This window comes from Glandiceps talaboti, chromosome 7 (genome assembly GCF_964340395.1).
Source record: "Glandiceps talaboti chromosome 7, keGlaTala1.1, whole genome shotgun sequence".
NCBI lineage: Eukaryota > Metazoa > Hemichordata > Enteropneusta > Spengelidae > Glandiceps > Glandiceps talaboti.
The window spans coordinates 16392373-16399625 of NC_135555.1; positions in this window are offsets into that span (position 1 = coordinate 16392373).

The window sequence follows — 7253 nt, forward strand, 5'->3', positions numbered from 1 at the left end:
GCATGTACTAGCTTGAGCATGGGCTTATTAGCTAAGAATTTTCAAGATGCAGTAAAGGAAGGGGATGGAGAGAGGGTTATCAGGCTTTACAAGTTCCTCATGTTACACTATAAGGCTGATGGCAGGCATAAATATGCCTTAGAATCTCTTTACCTTTTAGTGCAAATTGCATCTCTCCTGCCACCAAAGGAGGCCCACCTCCTTAAGTGGGAAAGATTTGTGAATGTCAGAGGGGGGAAAGGTAAAAACATATCGCTTGATTTACATCTGGAACATCAAAATAAATATTTCAAAGAAGATGCTAAGAGCTTCGGTGGCAAACTCTCAGAGCGTGCAGTAAACAGGGCCAGTAGGGCAGTACAATCAACTGAAAAAATTCTACAGAATGTTGATGCACAAACTGGTGTAAAGAGGTCGAGTGGAAAACACATGAGTGCATCGTGTGAGAAAGATTTCAATATTATTGTAGATCATTTACATAACAATGGTCAGGTATTTAAGTTCACCAAAGGTCGTTCCCATTGTGCATTTCCAAAATTCCAGAGAAATCCCTTTAGTGGACAGAGTGTGACAAAAGTTAGAAAGTGGATTTCAAGACACTTGGAGAAATTTGACAAATGAAAAAAAAAAAAAGATTTAAATCAGAATATTGCTATGAGTAATGTATTGGTATGTTTTAAGTATTCATTTCATTGAATATATGAGCTACAGTTTTTTACAAATGTTACGTCTTTGCAAAGTAATTAAATTGTATATATCTTGTATGGGAACCAACTATTTCATTGTGAGCATGTTGTATGATTAATGTGACTGTTTCCACTGTTAAACGTTTGGCATACATGGGGCATACAGACATGCATATCTACATTCACACATACACACACACTCACCCACAAACATACATACATACATACATACATACATACATTTATACATACATACATACATACATACACACACATACATACCATACATACATACATACATACATACATAGTATTAAGATGTGTTGAGATATTAACAATATGTACATTTTATTCAACATTTAATAAATAGTTGGGGTCAGTCATCACTATCAGATGAATTTATATGTAAATGGACCTTCCTCTGTATGTACATTTCACTTTCGCTATCTGAGGTACTGCACGAGTTACAATCACTTAAATCTGAATCAGAACTTTCACAGTCAGTTTCATATAAATCACTATCTATGCTGGGAGTGTTTGTCTCAAGTTGTAATACATTCTGTAAAGTTGACCATATTTCTTCACTATCATGAAAACCAAACTTGTCCTGAAGAGTACACAAACTGTCTATCTGTGTTGCACATGTAACAATAGAATTGATCATTGGAACTGATAGACCACTGCTGAAATCGGGACCACAATATAGCGGACACACATTCCCATCACAGTCCTTTGCATCACTTAGTCTAGTCGTGCGTAACTGAAGAAGCTGTGAACGAAGCTTTGATTTCTGATCAGTTGACAAAGATGCCCCCTTCCCACTACAACTATCTTCCTTTACCCTACTTAACTGGTAAATATCATGTATTTTTTGTTCTGCTACTGAAGTAGTTGAACTATTGCCACATTTGCACTGGTCACATGCACATTTCTTTGCACAAAAATCACAACAGGCATGCAATGTGTTGGTGAAAGGAGGTGATTTCCCTGGAAAGTGTGACAACAGAGTTTCACGCCTACATTTCAATTTTTCACTCCTTGCATATGACTGCATTTCCTTAGTGACTCTTTTTGATAATGAATGCTTATAAACTAAAAGGAGCGCATGACTTTGTTTTCCATCCCTCCCAGTCCTTCCACTTTCTTGAAAATAATCATCTATAGAACTGGACGGTCCATAATGAATGACAGTATATAAACCTTTAACATCTATACCCATGCCAAATGCAATAGTGGCAAACACTACACGAACACATCCATCTGACTTAGTGAACGAGTGCAAAACAGATTCTTTCACTACGTCAGGTGTTTGTGAGTGAAACATGGCAAACATACGATTCCTGTCGTCATTAACAGAATTTCCTCCTGATCTGTCGTATCCGTTCTCACCCAAATGTTTTCTGAAGAAGAGAAACAATTCTCTACAATATTTAATAGACCGACAAAATATCAAAACTCTCTCAGCGTTGACACCATTTACATGCAATTCATTTACAAGCCAAGAGAAGTTTTTCTGAATGTCATTCTCTACTTTAAGAACACTATAGCGGATATTGCTTCTCTCTGGTGATATGACGATCTTGGTACACCCAGTCATGTTAAGTTGTTCAATCACTGTTGACTGCACAGAAGCGGTTGCTGTGGCTGTTAATGCAATAACAGGAACTCCCCTTGGAAGTAGAGACCTCAGCTCTGACAATCTACCAAACCAAACTCGGAAAGCTTTCTCATTCAGTCTGGAGTCATCCAAACCCCTGAAAAAATAAAGAGGGTCGAGAAATAAACGTTAGTATATAATGTGTTTAACCACGGAAGTGGTAAAATTGTGTGTACTAAATTGTTAAGAACAATATAAACTTACAGAGACTGAGAGATGTATACCGGTGAGCCTTTGATCATAGTGAATCGTTGGGGTAAATTATGACGAGTTGTAAATGAACGTTAACTATTGTTTTTCTATAGCCAACACTTGGCCACAGGCACTTGTTTCCCGATATATGTCTCAGAATGTTTCTATCCGATAATATAGACGTGTTTAGCCAACTATATATGAAAGGGGTAAAATTAAACCTGCTTCTGTGATCGCGCAATGGCAAGTTCACACATGATATCGCGAAGTTACTTCGTATAAAAATATTCTGAGACATATATCGAGAAATAAGTACATGTGAACTTGGCGACTCAAGTCAAAATATTTCACTCACAACTCATTCGTTCATTCAAATCTGTGCACGTCAATTCATAGTCTATCAGCTAGCCCTCGGATGTTCGTCCGATAAAATACGACACACAGCCGAACAACGCTATCGAGGATGGAACATGTTCGGGCAAGCCCTCACATGCGAACTTCGTTCGCTTATAGTTATAGCATCGAAAGAAAGCCCGAACGTCTAGCAGCAAGACTAGTCAATTACCCCCCCCCCCTTTCCGGTCTTGTGGGAACATGTATTAGGAAAAATTCAGAGAAAAATTCTGGAAAAAATGTTTCTGTTCCGGGCCTAACAAAAACTCACATCATACATGTACCCGCAAAATGCAAAGATGGCGTGTTAGACATTACATTAGTACCACATATATTACCCAATTATAAGGTCAGTTACCCATTGAATTTCGTGGCTAATAAATAGATTCATAACCATCATTAGCATTTCTAAATCCTATCGTCCCGTCTCTGCTAGTTATTTTATCGATCTACGCATAGACAGTGCAGGGGAAACTGTCTTTGACTTACGAGTCTACGGCAAGTAGTTGACTTCTTTTTCATTTAATACATTTCTTACACGCTAGGATAGGCCGATGTTGCGGTTAGAATAGAATATATTTCGTGCAACTGAACGTAATAAATGTATTTAAATATATTTCATACCACTCGCTGTTTTACTTGACGAACGAAGAGAGACGTCTACGCAACTGACACTAATTGTTTATCTGATTATCACTTGTCACAGCAAAACACCGGATGTCATCCGGCTGCCGAGCGACAAAAACTGTAACTCTTTCGCGCCAAGTTGAAAACCATTCATTATGTCATTTCAAAACACCGTATATTCGGCTGCCGAGCAAGACAATTTTGAAAGCACCGAGCCTAAATCAGTCTAACAGCTTCGTTTCGTCTATATAGCTTGACACAAATTGCGATATGCCGTGAATTAAAACTTAAATATATTTTCCAACATATGCTCGGAAATGAAGATTGACGCGATCAGACCAAAACTAAAAACATGCAACCAAAACGATATTTTTTTTCACAACACTAAAAAACTGAAAAGTTTGTTTTTGCATAAACATAATAAAAGGGATAAAACCGTGACCATTACAAAAGTGACTCTATGTATCAGGTTGTACACAAGTTAAATTGCTCCGACAAAGTGATAGCGAAACTATTTGGTGTGAAAACTTCGTGTGTAAGGAACAAAATTTAAAATTCAATTTGGGAAATACGTACCACTTAGCGATGCAGTGAACTTCATCCACAAATATTCCGCATATCATATCTCGATATGGTGGTGCTTGAATTAGATCTCTCATGTCTGTGTTTTCGAGAAGAGATTCTGGACTTGCAAAGATGATTCGGCATCTTCCTTCCTCTAACTTTTCCTTCAACAAGCTTGCTCCACAGTCTGCCAAATAGACGGCGTCTATGTTACGTCTTTGAAGGGCATGCACTTGGTCCTTCATCAGTGCGACCAAAGGACAAACCACTATAGCCACGGAGTTCGTCTGGTGGTAAGCTCCGTGGCAAAAGGGTGCTATATGGAAAATGACGGACTTTCCGTAGCCAGTTGGCAGATTTACGAAAACATCGTCACCTTGCAAAAAGGCAGCGATGGCTGCAATCTGCTTGTCCTTCAAGACGTCTAGGGAAAGTTTTCTTTTGCCGTGTTCGATTGCTTTCTTCAGTCGTTCAGTCATAGTCAATGCCATGGTAGGTAGTATCGAAAGAAAGTCCGAACGTTTAGCAGCAAGACTAACCTATTGGCGGGGAATCTCTGCATGCAAGTGTTGACAAACACATTTACGTCATTACCATGGCTTATCGGTTTATGGTAATTATGAGTTTGATGAGTGTGTAGACGTTGTCATTCACACAGTTCAGTTAACGCATTGGTGGCTATTTATACAAGCCCCTCCTTAAGATGAATATGCATGAAAATTTAGCTATTGTCCTCTGTTTGTGCTTGTCGCTAATACGGTTCTCTGATTGGCAGTTATTTATATCCTGATGACATTCGCTAGACCTCGGATGTTCCATCCTCGTAGCGTTGTTCGGCTGCGTGTCGTATTTTATCGGAAGAACATCCGAGGGCTAGCTGATAGACTAAGCTTTCCTAGTGACTAGCATGAAGTTTAACAACAGACATTGATACTGGTAGTAGTACTGTATTCTCAGCTGTGTCTACAGTCAGTCAATCTTTACATGCATGGTAAAGCATACAAAAATAACATGCAGAAATAAAATGATTAAAATATATTCTTTTAACCAACTGATGGAGCACTGTTTACATCGACTAGAAAGTTTCCAAGAGGAAGTCTATCATCTGAGGTCAAAATATGCAGAAACTGAATGAAAATTTGAATTATCTAATGAAAAAGAAGAAGAATAAGTGCCTTTCTTTAATTTGTATAATGAGAATAAAGCATGAAATGATGAAATTCATCTTCTACCGCATAATTTGACAAAATTTAAAGATTCTTTCATCATGTACAGGAATCTTAGGAGTACACCATCTCCCCAACTCAATATAAATATTATAATCCAAAATTCTAAATTTAGTCACTAGTCTTCTACCAACTGGATTTTTAATTTGCAGAAGATGTTTCTCAAAACCAAAAGCTGTTTTAAATAATCTAAATGTTCTCATTTTGTTTTTATTAGTACTTTTTTCTTCTAATGTCATTATGTAATTCCCTGTACCATGATTACAAAATTCTAGACATAAGTCATAAAATTATGATGAACCTTCCTAGTATAATTAAACCTGCAAAGATTTGACCACACACTGTTCTCATTATATTTAACAAGTAAGTTTCTAATAATAAAATATAAATACCCCATGTTGAATAACACATAGAACAAATGTAGGCTGCTCACAATAAATTGTCCATCGACAATTAATCTATACCAATACTTTAACAGAAGTTTAATTACAGTGAAATTAGTGAGGAAATGACCTAATTCTCCAACAATACCACATCTTGATATCTTATAAGAAACCCAAAGTAGAAATCTATAAAAAGAAAAAAAAAACATCAACAAGAATCTGAAAATTTCTCAATTTCATAACCCCAAACTTCACATCTGTAAGTCACAATAGCAACAATTAAACAATCAAAGAGATCTAAAGCCACATCAATAGAAATACTCTAGTTAGAAGAAATAGTTATACATGAACTTAAGAGAGCTCTCGTGGATTTAAACTTCAAGTTATTGAGGTTTTGTTTAAATTTACTGTTAGAAGAAATAATGATACCAAGAAAACAGTATTCTCTTAGGCTTACATTGTCGAGAGTAAAATTATAAAAAATAAAATTTGGATTTCCTGTATTTACATATGACCTTGATTTCTTAATGTTGATTATTATTTTCTACTTTGTACAAAATAATGTAATTTAAATAAACAACTTTGCAACTCAACTTTAATTTCTAGTGGTAGAGACTCATCAGGATATAAAAGACAATTCAGAGACACACTTGTAAGTTTCACAGGGCTATCATTCTTGACAAAACAAGCTCTTTCCAAACTGGTGGATTCTAAATCAACTCTTTCCTTGTTTTTGACCTTCCTTTACCAATCTTAGACTAAAGTACTAAAATTTATTACAAAAATGTTAGCAATTTTCGTTTTAAACATGTACAAATGTAACTACATTTTTGTATGAGGCCAGACACCAGAGTTATACCTAGCCTTACAAACTATGCTCTATTCCAAATTCATTCATGCTACAACAACACTGTCACTGTTTCTCACCTACTTTTATCCATCTTAGTCTAAACTATTAAAATTTATTAGAAAAATGTCAGCCATTTTGATTTTTAGCATGTAACTAGGAGACCAGACACCAGAGTTACCTAGCCTTACAAACTATACTCTTTTCCAAATTGATTCATGCTACAATAACACTGTCACTGTTTTTCACCTATTTCTATCCATCTTAGACTAAACTACTAAAATTTATTAGAAAAATGTCAGCCATTTTGATTTTTAGCATGTAACTAGGAGACCAGACACCAGAGTTACCTAACCTTACAAACTATACTCCTTTCCAAATTGAATCATGCTACAATAACACTGTCACTGTTTTTCAACTATTTCTATCCATCTTAGACTAAACTACTAAAATTTATTAGAAAAATGTCAGCCATTTTGATTTTTAGCATGTAACTAGGAGACCAGACACCAGAGTTACCTAACCTTACAAACTATACTCCTTTCCAAATTCATTCATGCTACAATAACACTGTCACTGTTTTTCACGTATTTCTACCCATCTTAGACTAAACTACTAAAATTTATTAGAAAAATGTCAGCCATTTTGATTTTTAGCATGTAACTAGGAGACCAGACA